The 21,975-nt window shown below is 38.0% G+C and overlaps 1 protein-coding gene across 6 annotated transcripts in view; it reads right to left on the reverse strand.

Annotated features, from left to right (window-relative positions):
* The window catches only part of CHRM2 (cholinergic receptor muscarinic 2), a 456,984-nt gene that overhangs the window by 230,258 nt on the left and 204,751 nt on the right, over nucleotides 1–21,975 (reverse strand). The window lies entirely within an intron of this gene.

Raw genomic sequence — 21,975 nt, forward strand, 5'->3', positions numbered from 1 at the left:
TCCAAGTGCTTCCTTTACCTCTTGTCACCCGTTCGGCTAGAGTACCACTTGACACTCCACTAGACGTCTCTGCACATCATGTCACTGGGATGTAACTGTCCCATTTGAAACAATTCAGGAGTTATCATCAGCCAATTAAAAGTTCACTAGAACTCCATCTATGCTATTCTACCATCTCACCACTGGAAAGAATGCACAGTGAATACCTGGTAATTTATGGAATTAAATGATTTAACTATGTAGAACAGAACACCATTCTGATAGCTGATTTGTTGCTGGAACAATGTGGACTCCCTCTAAATCAACAAGCTCCCAGAGATTTTCTTAAGATAAATTCAGTGGCCTAGTAGCCCAGGGAGCTCTGCCAAGTGGTATGGCCTCATGGGAATCGACACTGCCAATGTGGAGAATTTCTCAACCAGCCTGTGCTGTTAAACAGAAATGGAAGAGCTGACACTACATGATAAATTATCTTCATCTCTGAGGTTGGCCTTATGCATCCCCAAGGTTCTGGTTCTATGAGTTAGCAAAGGGAAGGCCTGGGGAGATTGTATTTTCTAACTGCTTCCTATTATCCTAGAGCCTGAGATTAGTGTACCAGTTCTGCCTTCTTTAATACCCTTGATCCTTCCAGACACTGGCATCAACAGAATGCCTGGAATAAATGACATTTAATAAGTGCGAACTATTTGCTAGTTAAGGTGCAAGTCACTTCACATACAGCATATCATCAAATTCTAACGATCATTCTAACAAATGAGCATTCTGATTTTCGTTTTACATATGAGAAAACTGAGGCTCAGAATGGCTAAATAATAAAGTGCAACTTGATAGTCAGTGCAGGACCAGGATTCAAATCCTTTCAAGGTGAGCATAAAATCATGGGCGTTTATCATGCCAGACTTTGACATATAAGTTCACGTGAAGTGTAATCTGAGTGCAGCCACATGGCAGCAAACTGCAGTACGTTCCAGACTGGGAACCATCTCAAGGGCAAGTCTGGAAGGAGGCAGTTTCAGAGTAAACACAAGGCATCTATTTCCCTGACAGATGGCTGCCTTTGTGAGTCTTCCTTCCAAGGGTGTAACTGTGCTGGGAGGGATGTAGATTTTCACCAGGCAGGAAAAGTCATGGCATAATCTGAGGAGGTGTCTGTTTTCTGGCAAATCTCACTTCTCACCAAGTATAGTTTCAGAGGCTGGAGATGAAAGTGAGAAGAATGTTCTCTAATTTCTTTTCTCAGGAGGATTGAGGGCCAACTTCTTGGCTTGGAGGCAAGGCAGTTTTTCTCTACAACCAACTCCTGCCGCTACAATCCTCAGTGTGTCTGTTTAACACGTGCTTCTTTCTTTAAAGTTGTATAATTTAAGAAGAGAGAAAGTATACAATTTTGGAAGTCAGAGTGGCACTTTCAGAATTAACACTGTTTCAAGGTTCCAATCTTTTTAAAATAAGGTGTCAGAAAGTAACTGAGAAGGGAGGGATTAGCTGCTACTTTTAACCGCGTTTTCAGCAGTGGTGATACTGAAAACGCTCTCAGTTCTGTTGGTTTCACCCACTGGCATGTGGAGTGTTTGCTTAATTGACTCCTTGTCTGCAGAATTAGATGAGGAAAAAGTCTGGGTTCCCACCTATCCTGATCAACAAGGCCAATGGTCTGCCTCTACAAATAAGATAATATAGGTGACCAGGGACACAAGCTTTTTCTAGGCATGAGGATGGGTGTTAGGTACACCACACATTTCTTCACATGAAACCTCCCTGTGGTCAATAATAACACAGAAGAAAGATAGTTGGGTGGGATTAGGAGGACTGTCAGGGACTATTTCTAGTATGAAATTATCTATCTCTTACAGAACTCTTGACTTCTCTGATAATATAACAAGAAAAACATAGACCAAAAAAAAAAAAACACAAAGAAAGAAAAAAATTCAAAAATGATTAAAAAAATTAAAATGTAAGAAGAGGGAACATTTTTCTCTCTCTACATTTCACCTCTTAGATTGGAGAACTGATTGAAGATGCTAGAAGGTATCTTTGAAATGATGCATTCTAACCATCACAGGACTGGTATGGGAGTTCCTTCCTTCCAATTTAATGTAAAAGCTCTGAGGGAAAGGATTGTGTTAGCGTCTCTTTATGTCTTTGGCAGTACCTAGCATGCTTCTCATACATGATAGGCATTAAAAACACTTACTGAATTTATTGCCTCAAACTGCCTCAAGTCACATAGCTAGAACAAGGCAAGCAGAGTCTGCAGGGAGCCCGGATTTTTTGATGACTAGTGTTGTGGTTTTCTCATTACACTACAGTCATAACTAAAAGAAAAAAGATACCTATATATTCAATATGCTATGCAGATTGTAAAATCTCCAGAGATAGTTTTGATGATGGGGATTTCATTTCTGCTTCCTGAACTTCAGCATCCTAAACTGCTCCTTCATATTATAAATCGCCACCCATATTGTACTAATGATCTAATGAGAAGTAGGACTCCTTAAAGCACTATTCCCTTATAGGTATTACCATTACTGATGAGCTATCTGCTCACTGGGTTTTAGGCATAACCACAGTTAGGTAGGATGAGTCAAAATTTTTTTGATCACTTAGACTTCTTGTATCATCTCATAGCCAATACTTGAATATTTAGTTTCTAGAATTTTCCAAATATCACAGAAGCTTAAACACCATAGGCAAATCAGAGAGTTATGTGGAGAAACTGAAAATAGAATGTCACAAAGATTTTTTTTTAAACAGGAAACTTTTACAGAGAAAGAAAAGCCTTTATTAGTAAGAGAGGTAGGCAGTGGCAACTGAGATGGGGACAGAGAATTGATGAGGACAGCGTCAGATGACTTGAAGAGGGAGGTTAATTGTGGAAGCTGTGTAGAGGGCTGGGATAATAGAATACATCAGACTTGGTCTTAGGAATAATTCCATTAGATACCTTGGTATTATATCTGAGGACACTGAGAACAGAGACAGAGAGAGAAATCAGAGACAGTTGGTGGCACAATTAGGCCTGGAATTACGTTTGCTTTAGCACAGATTTGCTATGCAGAGGTGGTAACTCAAGGGCCAGGATGTACAGCAAATAGAGATTTGGGGGCTTAGGAGAGAAAGACAAACAATGGGAGTGGCTGACTCTGGAGTAGGAGAATCCTGTTGGTTCATGAGAGAGGTCAGCGGGAAGGAATAAATACAACAGAGGTAGCTAAGGACTGCAGAAGATTTTTTTGGTTGTTTTTTAACCAGCCTCCAACTTTTCAGACTTTCCTGAAATGAAAAGCTCTTTTGAGGTGATCACATTGAAGAGTTAGGCGAGTGTGGCACCAGGGCCTGGCTTCAAGGGCAATCATGCCGTTTTCTAGGGGATGAGATGCCAGAACCTAATGCGAAGTACTTTATGTCTGTGAACAAACTGGATTACTGTCTGGCAAATCAGTGACTGAGTCTCATCTTTAAGAAACTCTCAGATTTCTACTGAGAATGGAAGCAACGCCGATGCTTGATGCCTCTGGTTTGTAACTGCAGGGTTAGTCAACAGCTGTGTACTTGTGCTCATGATCACGGGGGTCTTTTCACTCTCATGCATGCCCAGGTGTTTGAGAGAGTAACAGCTAAATTTTAAACAGTTTTTAACTAGTTATTTAACGTTAGAAATGTGGCCTTAATATAGGGCAGCATAACCAGCATCAGCTTTAGAGCAAACAAGAGCACACAGATAAAACGGGATTTCAATCTACCACTTTATGTTAAGTCTCCTTATATATAGGATGGGGATAATAATATTATCTACCTCATAGTGTTATTGGGAAAATTAAACAATATAATATATACAAAGCACAAGCCCAGTATGGGCTCATAATAAAGTCTTTTTATTATTGTTGTTGTTGCTGTTAGTTTTTATTTGAACACATATTTCTGTTCTTTACACAATCTAAGAAAGGAGTAGAGAAAAGAGACATGGATAATCAACACTTATTAAGGACCCACTGAAAGCCATATGACTTATTGTGCATGATCCCACTTTAGTCATCTCAAAGGTGTATCAGATAGTCACTGTCATTCCTATTTGGATGTGAGGTTCAGAAAGCTATATTTAACTTGCTGTAAAGGCACACAGCTTATAAGTGGCATATACAGGATTGGAAACCAAATCTGTATCCATTTTAAATAAATCACATGAATTATTCCTCTCATTTGGAAATTAGTTATTTGGAGTGAAAGTAGAAGAAGGTTCATATGTGTCTATACAGATTTAACAAGTCTTCATTAAACCTTCACTTTAATTGCATTACAAAAAATAATTGCATTACAAAAAAAAAATCCCATAAGCAATTGCTTGATCTCTGGCCTCTACATCTTTAGAGTCTGGTGAATGACTATCATCCTTGAACAGCCACAGAGAGACCCTCTCCTTCCCAGGGAGGAGGGAGGTACTTACACAAGCCCAAGCAAATGAAAACTGTCACCTGCACAGCCAAATGATCCTGTCAGCCAGCCAGAGTCAGACAGATTGCACAGCTGACATCTGTATCTCATATTAATCACAGTGTCCCAACTTGGCCAGGGTCACAAAGACACACGCAAGGAAGCAGCAGATAAACCCATCTCCTCTGTGGTTCTTCCATCTGTCCATCAGAAATGCAGCAGCATGAGTATCACTAAACTGATATATTCAAGGGAATAAAAGGCCATCACAGAAGAGCCAAGGATAATATTGTGATACATGTTAAATGTGCTCAACATTCTGGTTCAAGGCAGTGTTTTTATAATTTTATGTATGTGCGTCCTTAAAAGTCGCATGTGTGCTGTTTGCGAAATACTGCCTCCCATTTCTTCAACCCATATGAGCAATTCCATCATGCTCTCCTGGGGCTCCTCAAGTATATATACTATGTCTTAAAGATGTTAATCACAAAGGATGATCAAGTAGAAAACTGATTTTGCTTTATGCAAAAATAAGCTATCTATTAGAGTTCTCTCCTATTTCCTTTATGACACTCGATTCCTCCTTGAGCATTTCCTTATATTCTACCCTAAAAAGCCCTGAGGAACCCTTTACCTACCTTCCTTAAGTCTAAAGGTTAGGTTAAGTTCTAAGCATCCACATCCTTTCCCCTCCTCCCTGGGCTCCATCTTTTCTCTCTTCCTTTCAGGTAAGTGTTCTCCAGGCATATGTGATAGGATCTGAAGTGTCATAGATTTTTTTTTAATAGAAATAATAATAAACCAATTAAGATATATGTGTTTGTGTATATACAAACATGGATGTCAATGTGTGTGTATGTACAGGGAGGGAGGGAGGGAGACCAACAGGCAGAAAGAAACACAGACAGAAAGAGAGAGATTGGTCTCATCACTAGAAATGTGGGTCAAATAGTTGCATTGTCACTACTAATAGTGAAGTATCTTCATGGAAGTTGGGATGCAACAATGAGGAAAGACTGAGAGCAGTATCCTCATTTATTTGCTGGCAGTGGATTGAGACATTTGAAGTTTGTGAATGTTCTGATTAGGAGGATTTATGCATCATATGATCTAATGTGCCTTAATTAGCCCTTGTAAAATGCAAAGAGCCCTAAGAAAGTTCCTGTAAGAAAACTGTGATCTGACCATAACACAATACTGCTAGAATTAATAAACAAGAAAAGGGCTGAACTGACACTTCTACTTTAGTGCGTCTATGAACATCTGTATCAGTAAAGTAGAAAAAACAATAATTACTGCCAGCGGTTTGCTACCTGGCAGATATTAGAAAATTAAGCATACTATCCACCTCTTTTAAGTAAAGTAGACATTTTAGATACAGTTACCAAAATAACTGATTTTTAAAAGAAACTTGTACTATGCAGAGAACACTTTTAAGTTGGATAGTCCATGTGATTTTGTTATTAAATTTAAGCTAGCTGAATAAAGTTCATTTAGATACTTAAGCAACTTAGAAGCAAAACACAAAACAAACTTAAATCCATTATTTTCTATCTAATCTAAAAGTCTTCTATGCAAGATTGGATTCGTTTGTTACACATACCAAAGTACAATTTCTTCCTTTATGTTCACAAAAAATTTCTTGACCTCAGTGACTCTTGCACTCACACAAGAATTATTGTATGGCATATAAATATTTAAACACCATATCTGTGGCAGGAGTGTGTGTGAGGGGAGATATAAAACAAAAATTTAATATTCACAAATTGTCCCTTCAAGAATGAGTCAGGGGACAATAGGGAAGTTATTTCAGAGATCAAAATACTTGGTGACCAGCCTTTAAAACACACTTGAGCATTCATTAAAATAACCATCAGGGGGCAGCACTGCTGGATTGAAGTTTGCAAGGGGCAGGGAATGGTTAGCGCAGAAGCTGGAGAAGTTAAGTCAGGCTAATCAGGATGACTCATTGTTCTATTCTAAAGGGTATAGCCTCTTGGAGTCACAGGAAATTGCCTAGTAAGCAAAGCATCACAGTCAGATTTATGATAAAGAAAGATTACCCAGGCAGGAAAATGGAGTGTTGTATAGGAGGAGTTAGTAGTTTGGAAGCAAAGAGCCTGGTAAGAAGATGCTTAAAACATTACAAGGTAATATATCTTGAGGTAGGTCCTGAAAATAGCAAGAAACAGTGAGGAAAGAAATGAGAGGAAAAATGTAAAGAATATAAATAAATAATTTGTGATGGACCTGCACACTTGGTGGAGAAGGGAGAAAGGTCTAGGGCTAATGAAGTTATGCAGAAGAACCAGTGTCACTCAGTTTAGACATTTAGCACTAGAGATTTGGGGGCAGGCATTTGGTTCTTGTTTTATATACACAAAGATGCCCTCAGAGATCATAGGTCATCCAGTGCCTTCTCTCAGAATTATTTTCTCCAATTTCTACATAGGGACGTTAACATCTATCCTATTTCTAATTCCTGATAATATGATCATTAATGATATAAAAACAATGGCATCGGGTGATACAAAGGACAGCTAAAGCTTGTTTATATTGAAATCTGAACAAAGATGTCCAAACGATAGAATTGTTCAAATTTTCTTTTTAATTATCATGTTCACTTAAAAGCACTCCATGGAAAACTCTGAAGGACAATTTACTATAATACTAAGCTCTTGGTGTTGGTGGCATATGCCAGGCTGCAAATGACTGGCTGGTGATGTTGCAACAATCCAATCTGTGTGACACAGGCAGGGCAAATCATTGTGACTAAAGATGGAAAATTATTCCATCGTAGTCTAGACTGTGCTGGGAAAATACTGTTAACTTTGATGGAATAAAGATTATTTACCAAAGAGTACGAAATACTCAATATACAGACCTGGCAGACATATTTGAAAATATATGCAAAACAAAAGGAAGCAGAAGACAGTACAAAAGTCTTCAGAGGAGCTGCTGAATTGTTTTTGCCTTCAGGTTTTCAAGTGATGCAAAAATCCACATGCCTACCTTAAGCTCAATATGGGTTTCTGGTAAATTACTTTCTACCAAATTCTAACAACACACTTTTTTGGCATTTTAAGAAAGTAAGTGCATTGAAAATTCCGATTTTCAGCGTGAGAGTTATTAGGAAAATGTATGTGTTATGTTTAAGTCACTATAAATTTATAGTTTTATGTAATATATTTGTTTTCATGTAAATTCAGTTGTTTTTATCAATTTGAATTCACAACAATGACAGGCTATGTATTACATTCTTCAACTGCATTCACATGATATGTTCATTGTATATAAGGGCTTTCCACGATATATGCTCTGAAAATCTCATTTGTTTTTCATATCTTATAGGTTCAACTTTTTTTTTTAACCATACTGCTATTTTGAATAAAAGATATCTAAACTCTGGAAAAATCTTTAACATGTCTGGAGAGTCAGGAAAAAATGAACATTAAGATGATGTTGATGGATTGTCTGCTGCAATTTATCACACTTCACCAGAGAGCAGGAGACAATGTGTGAACAAGATCCAGTTCTGGCTTCCACAATCTGGTGGAGTAAACTAACAACCAGAATGAATGCAGTGTAGTAGGTGACCCAACACCACGTGCCTTAAGAGTGGGAAGCAAAAAGTGGCTAGCTGGGGAAAGGCAGAGTCTGGGCTCTTAGGGGACGTGAAAATTCAGTAAGATCTTGAAAGATGAGGAGTGCGTGTTGGCTGGAAAGATAAGAGGAGAATTGCAGGCAGATAGAACATATCATGCAAAAGCAGAGAGATCATAGATTCTACCTTGAGTTGGCCACCTTGAAAGCTTTATTTGACTACGTAGGGCATGTAGTGAGGCAGCAAAGAAGGGGAGTGTGAGGTTATCACATGAGGACACACAAGACAGAAAAGGGACACCCCAGTTCGACTGGGACAGGTCTTGTATGCCAAGCTGAAAAATTTGAATTTGCTTCTCTTGGCAAAGTGGAATAATTGAATGTTTCAAGCTGAAAAAAGTAACATAATCATAATGATCATTTTGACATCAATAAACAAACAGAGGAAGAGATCCTGGTGATATGGAGTCTGATGAGAAGGCCATTAATATAATCAAGGAGAGGTACACTGTTAGGGTACTTTATGACTCTGTATATTGTTGTATTTTTGTGCAGGTGAGGTAGGTATCATTTACTATCTTTGCAAATGGAGAAGCCAATGATGAGTTGAAGTAAATGGTTTGTGCTCATTAAGAAACTAGAGGCCACTCTAAAATTTGCCCCTAAACCCTGCCATTTCTTTCCAACAACTTTGACCCCCTTTCTCTTCTTAGCAGAAAGCAAAAACATAAGGAATAGATAATACTTATTGGCCAATCCTTCCTCAAAAAAAGCTGGTAATTATTTTGAAATATTTATTCTAGTATCTCATGCATTTTATGCTTCTAATAATTAAAAATCAACAGGGATTGACCTTATATAGCAGATTATAAATATGTAAGTGTATGTAACTATAAGATTAATTTTAAATCCACTTTCTCAGTTAATTTATAGATAGCATTCCAAACTGAGATGTTCACAGGGCAGGGATTAGAGGAAAACTATTTTATTTTTATATAAAACTTCTAAGGAAATCATAAAAGTGCCTCTAAAACTCCAAGGAGTCCATGCTCAACACCATGTTGTTGTGGGAGAGGAACGCCGATTGTACAGAAATTACAGAAATACCATGGAAATTCTAGACATAAGGAGTTAATGCTAGGACAACCTGGGTTTTTTGAGGTCCAGGTCTACAGGACCATTAGAATTCTTTTCAAGGTTCCTTAATGCTCTGACTCCGATATCAGGTATAAATAGGTTTGAGTATCAGCTCTGCCCTTACTAATACGATCTGGAAGAGATTAGCCATTCCTTTATGAATCAATGGCAACACTTACTTCATCAAAGGGCTGTTTTGAGAAGTAAATTATTTAATCCATGTAAATGATTTGGACTAGTGTCCAGTCAGAAGTGTGTGTTCAATACATTGTGGCTGCAATTATAATTGCCTACTTAGAAATCTTAGAATCAAAGCTAAAAGAAACTTCAGCAATTACCTAAGCAACCACTTAATTTTGCAATGGAAAAAGCTGAGGTCCAGGCAGAAAGTATTTGCCTAAGGTCACGTAGCCAACCCATCACAGAGCCAGGACTGTAACCCAGATCATTTAGATTCTGGTCTGGGAACACCAAGCACTAAAACACACCAACATCAGTGCTGCAAGATAAACTGATACGCTGTGAGTGCTTTTACAGCAGATGAGTGGTGTTTCTGTCTGGCATAAGTGTGTGTAGCTGAAACTCAAGCAATTTGGATGTGCCCAGGGGGAATGGGTGGAATAAATAAGAGTGAGCTTCCTATTCTGGTGCAGATTGAAGAATCAAACACAATTATAATGTGTACTGCTCCCTTTCACCTTTGGATTCTTTGGGATTTACAGATCTTTCCATATAGGAAGCTGACTTCTTTGAAAGACAGGTAGTGTGAGACACATGCCCTGAACTCCAGAGTGAATAGCAGCTGAAGTAGCTGCCCGAGCCCCAGCCCTGTCGCTGAGCATCCCCTGCATCTCCAGCCTGACAGATAGCTGCTGGCAGCATCTGATCTGCCAGCATCTTCACTCCTCCAGAATGAGCAAATTAGTCTAGGCCCTGATCTAAGAGGAAAAACAACAGCATAATCACTGGAAACTCTGCCACTGATGCACATGCAGTCAACAGCTTATGACAATGAGGAAGAGTCACACAGTTGATAGAGAAGTCCATATTTATATTAAATAGCTGTGTGAACAAGTGCCTGGCTCATCTTCAGGAGAGGAGAGAATCTCCCATCAGGATTTTGCTCTAGTAGTGTCAGTTTCAGCATTAATCATATCATAGAGAAAGGCTTCGTTCTCTTTTAACACTGGAAACATGAGTAACAAAAATAATAATAATAATAATAATACTTTAAATGGAAGAGGTATCACAACTCAACCTATGTTTATTTTCTGCTTAAAAGTCTCCACATGTGACTAAAACAAGTCACCTCTGACTCTGTATTTTATTCTTGTGTGTTAAATTAGACTACCTAATTAGATAATCTCTAAGGTCTCTTTCATTCTGCAAAATATTGTTAACACTGAGTTTAATGGTTTAACATTTAATTGGACATATATATCTCACTGTATTTCTCTATGATCATTTACCAGTCCATAATAGGTAGGGTTCCCAATGGCCTAGAAATAGTCTTTCAGAATGTATTTAATGAACTCAGGCAATTTTACAGAACTGTTAAGAACTACCTAGCCTCTTGATACACTAAGAAATTAATAGTTGTATCAAAGGATCAAGAGATGAGAAGAAACAGAGTAAAAATATTTTATACTGAAAACATTGTATAGCTTCCCATATACTTCTGCGTACCATACCTTATATAGACTTCACAAAGCCTCAAGAAGTACATATTTTCTCTACTTTTTTCCCCTGAAATTCTGCAATTCAGAGAGTTAATGGAACTTGCCTGAAACACACAGCCTTAGCCACAACCCAAAATAGGCCTTTGGATTTCCTCCATCACTAGTCTATGTCTGCCTCATGAGGAGGGGATGGTATCCCACAATAAAATGCATATTTTAATGAAATTATAAAAGTTCTCTATTTTCTTGACTTATTTAAAATGTATCAATATAAATACAAACTAAACATAAATTGTTTATCAATACAAACATGCAGCAGAATAATAATAGTTTTGGAATGAAAAAGAGAAAATATGGATGAGATTATGTCTTGGAATGGACAGATGGAAATAGGATAGGGAAGGGAATCACACAGGAGTTAAACTCTTCCTGTATTTTTTTTTAAAGAATAGATACCAATTATGGAAAAAATACCAAGAACTTGCCAAGCTGGGATAAGGGTACATAAGTGTTCATTATATTATTCCTCTATTTTTTTCTGCATGTTTGATACACTTAACCAAAGTTTTCTTGGGATGATACATGGGAAGTGACCGCATGCCTATTTTTCTACACCTTATCACTCACATCTATGCTCCCAGGATGATGTGTGTCAATCTTAACCCTTCCATATCCTAGTACCTGCATATCTTCATGTGGTTTTGTTTGGTTCTATAGTTTGTGAGTTCAGGTGGCTTCATAATGTAATGCTTAAGATCATGTGAAGATTAAAAACACTGAGAGATGATAAACATGAGTGATTAGGCAAATGAAGGATAAAATATAGTTATACAATAATTTGGCAATTTTCTCCCTCTGCAGTGCAAATGAAACAGGATAAAGTTCTTCCACTAGCAAATAACTATTATTGGGTAATAAATACATTATTATAATATTATTTATAATTTTCTATTTACCTGATTTTAATAAACTGTTATGCCCTTCTCCATGTATAATATAAGGAAATTGCAGGATTTTCCTTTATAACTATGCAAAGTTTTGGTTTGGGGAGCTTATGATTCTTGAAGAAGAAAAAAAAGTTGGAAAAAAATCCCCCCCAATGAGATAATATGTGAACAGAGGAAATATTTATTACCAGCCTAAGGGAAATCTTAAACACTGACAACTACATCTGTGATGACTACAATGTGATGTGATTTCAGTCATAGAAAGGAGTCTACAACACTGGGATGAAAAGACTGTCAGTTCATGTGGGCTGGCTGTCACAATATACCACAGACTAGGTTGCTTATAAGCAAAACCATATTTCTCACAGTTCTGGAGGCTGGAAAATCAAGATCAAAGTGCAAGCATGGAGGAGTTCTGGTGAGGGCCTTCTTCCTGATTCATAGCCAGAGACTTCTTGCTATGTCTTTACATGGTGGAAGGGGTGAGGGATCTCTAGGGTCTCTTTTATAAGGGCACTGATCCCACTCATGAGGGCCCCACCCTCCTGACCTGAGTACCTTCTAAATGTTCCACCTACTAAGACTATTATCTTTGGGAGTTAGGATTTTAATGTGTGAATTTTAGGGAGACACAAACATTCAGACCATAGCAAAGACATTAGGTGTATTTTAATAAATTTTTTTCTTTCTGCTATTGTTTCTTGTGCCTTAGAGTACTGAAAAAGCAGGTGCGGTTTGTTGCAGTTTTATAGAATATATGAATTTCAACTTGTTCAGTCACTCCCTTTACTGCTAAGAACATCTAACTCTAGGTATCTGTTTTGTTTAATTCTCAAATACATGCCTGTAACTCCTGTCTGTAATCAGATTTCAACTGTGGCCTTGTTCTCACTGCACTGCGCAGTGACACTGACAGATCCTGTCTCTCTGTCCATTTATACAATCTGTAATTCCTACTGGTTCACAAGCATTCTCCACTTTGAAAATTATTCTTGATGTCGGAGACAGATGATATTGCTGAAAACTGAGTCAGTTCTTTCCCCTCCTCCTGGCAGTGGCAGCTTCACATTTAAATTTAACTAATTACCGTCCCTGTCCATTATCGACCCATTTTCATTTCACATTTCTATCAGAATAGCCTTAAACTACTTTTCAAATCTACACTTCTCAGCCAAACAATGGTCAGATGTATCCCATATCTGCCATACCAATAATCCATCTAGATCTACGTTGACAACACCATTCTGCAATTATTGAGAAGGGAAAACCAGCACTTGATCGTATCCCTGATTACCCATGCTCAGGTGACTTGTATTGTCCTGAAGATGCTGATAAGATGAACTAGGTAGCGTCCTGAAAGAGCTTCCTTTTTGGTATTGAGGGTGGGAAAGACAGCCACTGGGGAAAGGGTTCAGTTACATAATTGGATCCTACTGTCCTGCTTTTCTTATGGAATGAAAGCCTTAATGACCAAGGAAAGGGCAACAAAAACTGTCTCCCATAGGTCACTGGTGAAAATCCATTGTAGCTGAAAGAAACAGATAATAATGCTCTACTCCTAGAAAAAGGGAAAGGAATAAATACTGGATCCAGAATGGCAAGTGCAGTGCTGAACTTGCGTACACAATGTGTACTAAGACCAAGGCTTACATAGAACATCAAAGAATGTCTCCACAGCTCCCACCATTAGCATAACAATGATTAAGTAAAAATGAACTTTGAATATTGCTGGAGTAGCTATAAGAAACACACTGCCTTGAAGTACTGTATAAAGAGGATACCTGAAGTTGAGGTGGGGAGCTGACATTGAGACGAACCCTCTGGCAAATTATCCCCACCTTGAATACCAACCACCATTAGGAGAATTCAAAGACTGTGGCCATTAGAAGAATTCAAAGACGGTGGTGCACGGAGCATAACCATAGTTATGACAGACCTTAAGCTCAGAATAACTTCTGGATGTATTACCACACTATAGTCCTTGTAGAACAAAAGCATGCCAATTTCTAAGAATAAAAACTATTTATGTCAGTCTATACAATACAAAAGATCTCTGTTTTTCAAACAAAAAATGATAAGGCACAATAAAAGAAAAGGAAAAAAATAAAACAAAACACTCCCAACAGATGAAGAAATCAATAGAATTAGATGAAAGTTGTTGGAACTCTTTGACAGGGAATTTTAAATAGCCATGATTAATATGTTAAAAGTTCTAATGAAATAGATAGTATGCAAGATCAGATGTAACTTTAGCAAAGAGACTGAAACTGTAAAAAAGAATAAAATGGAAGTTATATATTTTTATGTTGCTTTTTTAAACAGTAACTTTCTATGGGTGATATGTGATGATAGTTTTCCCACTGCAAGGATTATTTTAAAGTTTCATTTTGAGATAATTTTTAGGGAAAATAATGAACACTTTAAAGATAACTATGAAGTAACAATGGTCCAGGTGCAGCTTTGTAGTATATATGTCACTTGGAGTTTGTGAGTAAAAAACTAAAAAAAAAGGAAGAGAACTGGGACAGAAAGGGGACTGATAAATAATATTGTCCATCATATTAAATGAACTTTGTAATAATAATTTTCAGGTTTTGGGAAGAGAAAGTTCTTCAGCTGTATATCATAACTGACAATTAAAATTATATACACGTTGACCCTCGAACAAAGCAGGGTTTGAGGGTGCTGAGTGCCTCACAGTCAAAAATCTGCATGTAATTTAACAGTCTGCCTTCCATATTTGCAGTTTCATGTCCTCAGATCCAATCAACCACTGATCTGATGGTGTAGTACTATAGCATGTTTTTATTGAGAAAAATTTGCATGTAAGTGGACTCATGAGATTCAAACCTATGTTGTTCGAGGGTCAACTGTATATAAATCATAAGACATAATTTTGAATGGAATTATAATAAGCCAACCCAAAATATGTTACTAGACATCAAGGATTATTTTGAGCTGAAGACAATTGAAGAGAAGCACGTACAATAAAAACTCTGTGCCCTCCCCTTCTCCACCTGAAAATCAGGCATAAAATTTCTTTTGTGTGTCCCCCTCCCCAATACCAGGAAGGGTAGAATGAATCTTATCACCAGAGATAACACCCAGAGGAGTCTGCATAAACAGTACCTTACTAAATACCCTTTTTCTTTCATTAGTTTCCTCTCACAGAGTTACCTTTCCACAATTTATTGCAGCTAAAAGCCTAAACCCCTTTCCCTTTGTCTCCACAACTTTATTACTCTTTGTTAAAATGCTACATAAGACCCTGGGTCTAACCACTTCTTTGGATCTTCATTGTTTTTCTACGAAGACCTTCGTATGCATACTAATAAACGGTTTCTCTTGTTAATTTGTCTTTTGTCAGTTTAATTTGTAGGTCCCAGACACAGAACCTAGGAGGGTGGAGAAAAACTTTTTCTTCCCTCCATGAAATCTAACTGCCATTCAATTTTTTGCTCTAAATTTTTTTTTCTATTTCTCTAGAATACAATACATACATACATACATACATATATACATACTGTACATCAAAGACAATTCTTTCCTGAATACCGCAGGGACCTCAGAGTTGTTGACTGACCCTTGGAAAAGAAACGCTAAAGCTTCTGTGGTCCAGCAGGCCTGACCAAATACCTGTGACAAAGGAGGCAGAGAAGAATCTATTGTTCCCAGCTTTAACTCCCTGGCTCTGACTAGGAAAACAGGAACCCGCTTTAATCAGTAAAAGAAAGTAGATTTTACCTTGAAAATACCAGCTTTATAACAATGTGGAGCTAAAGGTGGCAGTGTGTTTTGCCTGGTCATTTTCTGAATGTAACAGCACTTGGAGGATGACCATTTAACTCTTTTGTTATTTATTTAAGGAGTTAATTGAGAGGTGAGCACACTGACTTCCTGAAAACTTTAAACTCACCTCCTAGTGGTTCTATAAGCAAAAGAAATAGAATAAACAATGGCCAGAAGACTGATTCATCCTGCAGAGAAAGCTTTCAAATGCAGTGTGTTCGCCTTATTTTCCACTTTAAGAACTGTGTAGTCTGAAGGAAAAAAAAAAAAAGATGAATGTAAGGAAGAAAGCTGTATAAAGCTGCTTTTTATGCTGTTATTTTCACAACTTACTTGAAAGAGAAAGACACTCAAATCATATGTATATGTATATATATACATACATACACACAGATATATAAAATGTCCATACTTGGGTATTAATATCAGCAAATTAATGTATCATGTTTATTTGCATTTCTATTCTCAGATGTAATGGCTGAGCTAAGTGCCTTCTGTTTTGATTCATGTTTTCAGATTATGAAAGTTATTGCTGGGTCTATCTTCTTTCAGGGGCATGCAAATTTTATGAAGCCCAAACATATCTGAGAAATGTAAATACACTTGTATTGACTAAGGATTATAGCCAAGGATTAAGCTCTGATTTGAAAATTTTTAAGTGCTTTATAGTATCAAAATCTGTTCATCTGCAACATTTCACTTTATCTTCACAAACCTATGAGGTAGCTGTTGCTGTAATTCTTATTTGATAAATGGAGAACCTGCAATACAGAGTAAGTTATTTTGTCACATTTTAACAGAGGGTACAGCTGGTTATAAACCATAGATCCATTCACTCAGAAGGCTATGAGTAGCTGTTTTGTGCTGTATATGATGCTGGGTGGTAGAGGAGAAAGAAAACTAATGCAGAAAGCCAGTATTAAGGAGAAACAAAATAGTGAGGATACAGAAAACAAACAATTAAAATATAGTATTGTCGTTTGTAAAAAAAAAAAAAAAAGTAAATCCAGAATGCTATGAAAATACATAAAAACAAAACAAACAAGGCAGCTAATCCAGTTTTAGCTCTGTGTGTGTGTGTCCATGTGTGTTAGGAAAGACTATCAAAAGGTAGATAATTAAAATTTTAAGGACTGATCATGTTAGTTAGATCAAGGATTTCATGGGGCAATCAAGCAGCAACATCAGTACATAATAAGGAGCAGATTTCTGCATGGCTATGGCACCACGGAATCCATAAGTGGTGTAGGATGGCTGGAGCATAGGGTACAGGAGTGGAGTTGCAACTAATGAGACTACAGATGTGAGCAGCCAGATAATGGAAGATTTTTATGCAAAGCTGGGGAGGTTGGAAGGCAGCCTGAAGCAATGGGAAGCCATGAATATATTTTAATAGGTACATAATATTCTTAGATTTGTTTTAAAAAAAATACACACACTTACACACTGGCAGTAGTTAGGAAAAGACTTTAAGGAGGGGTAAGACTGGAGACAGGTGAATCAGTTCGGAGGCTGAAGCCATCCAAGGTCTCCACTGAGGGCAGTGGAGATGCTGAGAAAAAAAAAAGGGCACAAAAGATATGAAGGCAAATTCGGACAACACAAATTTTTCAGACTTGAGGCACTAGATGGATACTAAAGATGTAAAATGTTGATAGAGTTCAATTCTGGATACGCTAAATTTGAATGTTCAAAGGGACCTTCAAGTAGAGCTAGATATAGAAATCTAGAGGTCAGAAGATTGGACTAAAATTATATTTTCATTCCATCAATGTTTACATAAGTGAGGAGAGAGGATTAAATTCATCAGACAGAGTATTAAAAGTTAAAACAGAAAATATCTGAAGATAAATCTCTTGGAAAGAAAAATATGAAAAGAAACTTAGGAGAGAGAGTTGTTTGTAGAAAAAACTGAAAAAAAAACCAACAAAAAAAAAGCAGATAGTTTTGAGTAGTTTGGGAAGGTCAAAGGGACCAGGTACTGTGGTGAAGCTGAGTCAACCTTGATAAAGGGTACAGTGGTAACTCTAGGGAAAACATTTTTTAGTAAGACGGCACAAATAGAAGCGTGTATCAAGATTGAGTTGGGCATGAGCCACAGGTGACAAAAATGAAGACCATTAGCATAGATAACTTTCTGCAAACTTGGATGTGAAGTAAAGAAAAAAACTGACCAGTACAAAGCAAAAATATAGGGCTAAATCATAAGCCCAATTATTCTAACTCCAAATCTCTGTGTCCCACTATCTCTTCTTGATTTTTAAAAACGTGATTTTATAACCTATTCAGGTTGTTTTCTTCTGAGATTACTTGAGCTGGTGAGAACTTGGTGCTAATGAGATGAAAGTTCTCCCCTGACCCAGGCTCATACTACTGACCCAAGCTGATGGCCTTGTAAATGTATACCTTTTGACTAAACAGTGAAAATGGGGAGCAGTGGGAGGCTCAGAAACCCCATTACCATCCCGTGCAAACGATATAGGTCACAGATCAGCAGTATTCACTTTGGATAGGGCTCTTAACGATGGTAGAAATACTGTGAGTCTTTAGAAGTTCTGTGAAGACAAGAGTTGTACTGTATTCCTAGGTTTCTAACCAGAACTTAAAACAGCAGCAACCTCCTTCCTGCTCCAGTTTTCTTAACGGCAGGACTGGTCTAAGGAATAGTGTAAAATATTCGCTGGTACCCTCTTATTAGGTGTTGCCCAATTCCACGTGTTGTTTGATCACACTTATCCTAAAAGTCTCCTTCAGACAATACGTACTTACTAAGCCAGACAGTACGTATTTTATGCCAGATTTAAGTGTTCTGAGGCCTTAAGGACTGGAACCACTCCTGCTTTCAGGAACTCACAGCTTAGTAACAGAGAGGAGAGTTGCAGTACCTCTGGATTGACACATTTTCCTCTCTCCTATGTTGGAATTCCTACACATCCTTCCAGTCTGTGTTCAAGCATCACATCTTTCTGGGCCCTTTAATGATAAGGCCAACAGTGGGAGCCACCCCTCTTCTGTGCTCCGACCGCACCCTTGACACATTCCTATTAGAGGCCTTGCTGTGTCCTAGAACAGCAGCTGTTAATCGTCCAGCCACGCTGTTAAAGCATGTCTCCGTGGGGACAGGTCTTTTTTTGTTGATGTCTCTTTCCCCAGAGCCTAACCTTATACAATTCAGTTCCTGATATGATTGGATGTTAACTAGACTTATTGTGGTGATCATTCCATAATACATACAAATATTAAATCATTATGTTGTATACCTGAAACTAATATAATATTGTATGGCAATTACATAAAAAAATAAAATTTGCTAAAAATCTGTCATGAGTATAAATGACTATAATACAGTGAAGAATGCTTCATAACAGAACTGTTAAGTAAAGTTCATAAGGTGTCAGAGAATGAGGTAACATTTGACCTGGGCATGGAAGAATCAGTAAAATTTGGATGTGCAGAAATGGAGTGAGGGACGTATTCCATATAGAGAAATTAGTGTGAACAAAAGCAAACGTTGCACTGGAGTTTTCAGACATAGCAGGTAAATACAACTCAAGGGACAAGGTTGGAAAGAGAGGTTAGAATCCAACTCTGGAGAACTTGATATATCAAGTCCAGAATTTTGCTCATTCATAACCACAGATATGTTTGGGTACAAATTCATCCCTATAGCTATGAAAATGTGCAAGTCTTTACATTATTATAACAATGGTAAGTATAAGACAGAAGTAGGACCAGGCTTTGCTCTTAGTAGACAATCATTTTCATGTGGAGCTTTCAAGGAGTTCTTTCAATTTATGGACTTAGGTTCAGAGACAACCCACTGAAGGGTGGGTATTTAACGTCAAGAAATCATGAACTTTCCATCAGGGAGACCATGTAACTTCAGGATAGTTTGGCAGAGGGTAGGTACTGGTCAGCAGTGGGAGATAATCTTCCAATTCAAAAAAAAGAGCCATTGGGTTTTGCTGTCTCACAGGCAGGAGCACCAATCATCTTTAAGACTGTTCACAGATGACAGTTATAATATCACTGACCCTGAAATGGACAGTGGAGGTAAAGGGTATGGCTGTGTTACTGATACTTGCAATATTTCCAAGATTTCTTGCTTCAGGGATCCCATTTGATCTTGGCCACTGGTATGGTGACTCGGCTACAGTAAAACTCCCAAGTATGGGCTATGCTGCCTTTGATCTCCAAGGAGGCCAATAAGGTGTCAAGTCACTTTTATTTTAAGCGTTAGCTGCATGGCCAGTAGTTTGCTCTTAATAAGCTGTGGAATATCATTTTGGGCTGATGCCTATATAGTCTCAAGAGGACCTTGGATTTCTGTCCTCATAAAAGGTCCATCCATTTTTAGTTGACTGTGCTTGAATGTCATGCAAATGCAAGCAGTTTCCTTGGTGGGGCCAATCTAAAAATATTATGAATATTCATCTGAAATTTGCTTAAAATACTGTCAGGGGGAAAAAAAAGCATGGCAGTATAAATGAAACAGGAATGTCAGAGTGTTGGTAAATGTTGATATTAAGAATGTATATGTTGACATTAAATTATGTGCATATGGTGGTTTAATATACTATCTTTTTCGTGTATATTTTAAAATTTCAAACTAAGAATCAATTTTAAAAAGGCAATGTAATAGAATGTTGGACTTTAACAAGCTATTCACATTATGCTATGCTTTCCCAACCCACTGATGATGTATCCCTAGCTGTGGAGTTCTGGACGGTCACTGTGCACTCCATGTGCCTTGCTAAAAGAAGGCAAACTTAGTCTATGTTTCTTTGTGGAGGAGCACAGAAAAGAGCTAGTCCAAGGATGCACACTAAGTGCTAGTAACAGATGTGATTTGTTAACTCACTGTTAGGATATACGTCACTGTTGGAACAACAGAGGACACTTCTCAGTATGGGACTGACAAACCAAAATGAAGTACCAAGTACCAGTTATTTTTTTTTTAATTAGATCAGATTTTGAACTGAGAAACAGTGTTGTATAACACCCCTGCCTGCATTAAGTCTTTTATATGGAGACTGATTCATGTCTCTACTCCTGGAAAGCGATATTGTTTCAATTGCGTGACTGTAGCAAGTTTTAGAATTACAGTCATTTCTCAGCAATGCCACTGGCCAAATGTGATAGAGTCCATCAGCAGGGGTCAAGTGATTTCATCCAACCAACCTGCCTTCTCACTAACACTGGATTGAAGGAACTCAGAAAGTCTAAATCAGTTATACAGTCTAATAAAAGAACAGTAAGGCAGTCCAGATAAAATAACCAGCTACAGCTTTGTCAGCTCCAACATAGAAGGCCTTATGAAAGGCCTCCCCTCAGGGTGGGGAATGGGAAATGAAGCCTGGGGTGAGAACCTGGCCCCAGCTCTACCCTGATTTCTTACTGAGCTTATCCCTGTATTTCTCTTAAGTCTGTTCTGGGTATCTGCAGAGGCCATAATCTCTGTATTCCCACCTGTTTCCCAGACCTACAAGAGTAGCTGCCACAGAGTAAGTTTCTTTTGCCATATATGTTGACCCTACCTGCAAGCTCTCCTGCTGGATCTTCCCGGGTGTTGCTGAAACAGGCCTCTTTTCCCTGTTAGTATTAGTAGCTTTATTCTAGTTGTCGGTTCTTGTTTTTATCCTGAAGTGAATCCAGTCTTCTGGAATATCCAGATGATCCTTTTGCTTCTGGGCTTTAATGGTCTGGGGAATCTACAGACAGTTCATGAATACGACAACTACCCAGGTAGGAGGCATTTCAGTCTGATCAGTGACCTGGTCACCCTGAGGCTGCTGTAGCTCACAGCCAGTATGGTCACCTGGTCATCAGCCATCTAGGTGATCTGTCATTATCAACAGAAGGATGTTCCACCACTAGGATAGGAAGTTTAAAGACAGATAAAGTAACCAGTCATATGTTATCCTCCAAGATTTCACTATGGAGTGGTTGGGCCAGGCACAGGGGACTCACCCAGAGTGTGTTCCAGGAGGAGGTCTCTGTTTTCACCACTCTACATATGCGTATTTATAAGGCTGATAGGAAGGGGAAGGTGGTCTCTAGTTGACTATGTAACAGTGGGAGCTTCCTGGCTGGGAATAAGACCTTTTCATGCCTGAGTTTAGCTAGATGAGTCTGCATACAAATGACCTTGGTATCAGCTAAGGGCCTTGGGTTTCCATAAACTAACTCAGTTCTACTGGAAGAGCTCATTGTTAAGCTTCCAGGAGGGAAAAGGCAGAGAACCACCCCTCAAAAAAACATAGAAGACAAAATATTTGTCTAGCTTCGCTTATTATATGTTTTTGCCATCTATTTATCTACCTGTTGTCTCACTAGATCAAAATTTCTTATATAATTGTCTTCATAGCCTTTGTATAAGCATAACA

Source organism: Vicugna pacos, chromosome 7 (genome assembly GCF_048564905.1).
Source record: "Vicugna pacos chromosome 7, VicPac4, whole genome shotgun sequence".
NCBI lineage: Eukaryota > Metazoa > Chordata > Mammalia > Artiodactyla > Camelidae > Vicugna > Vicugna pacos.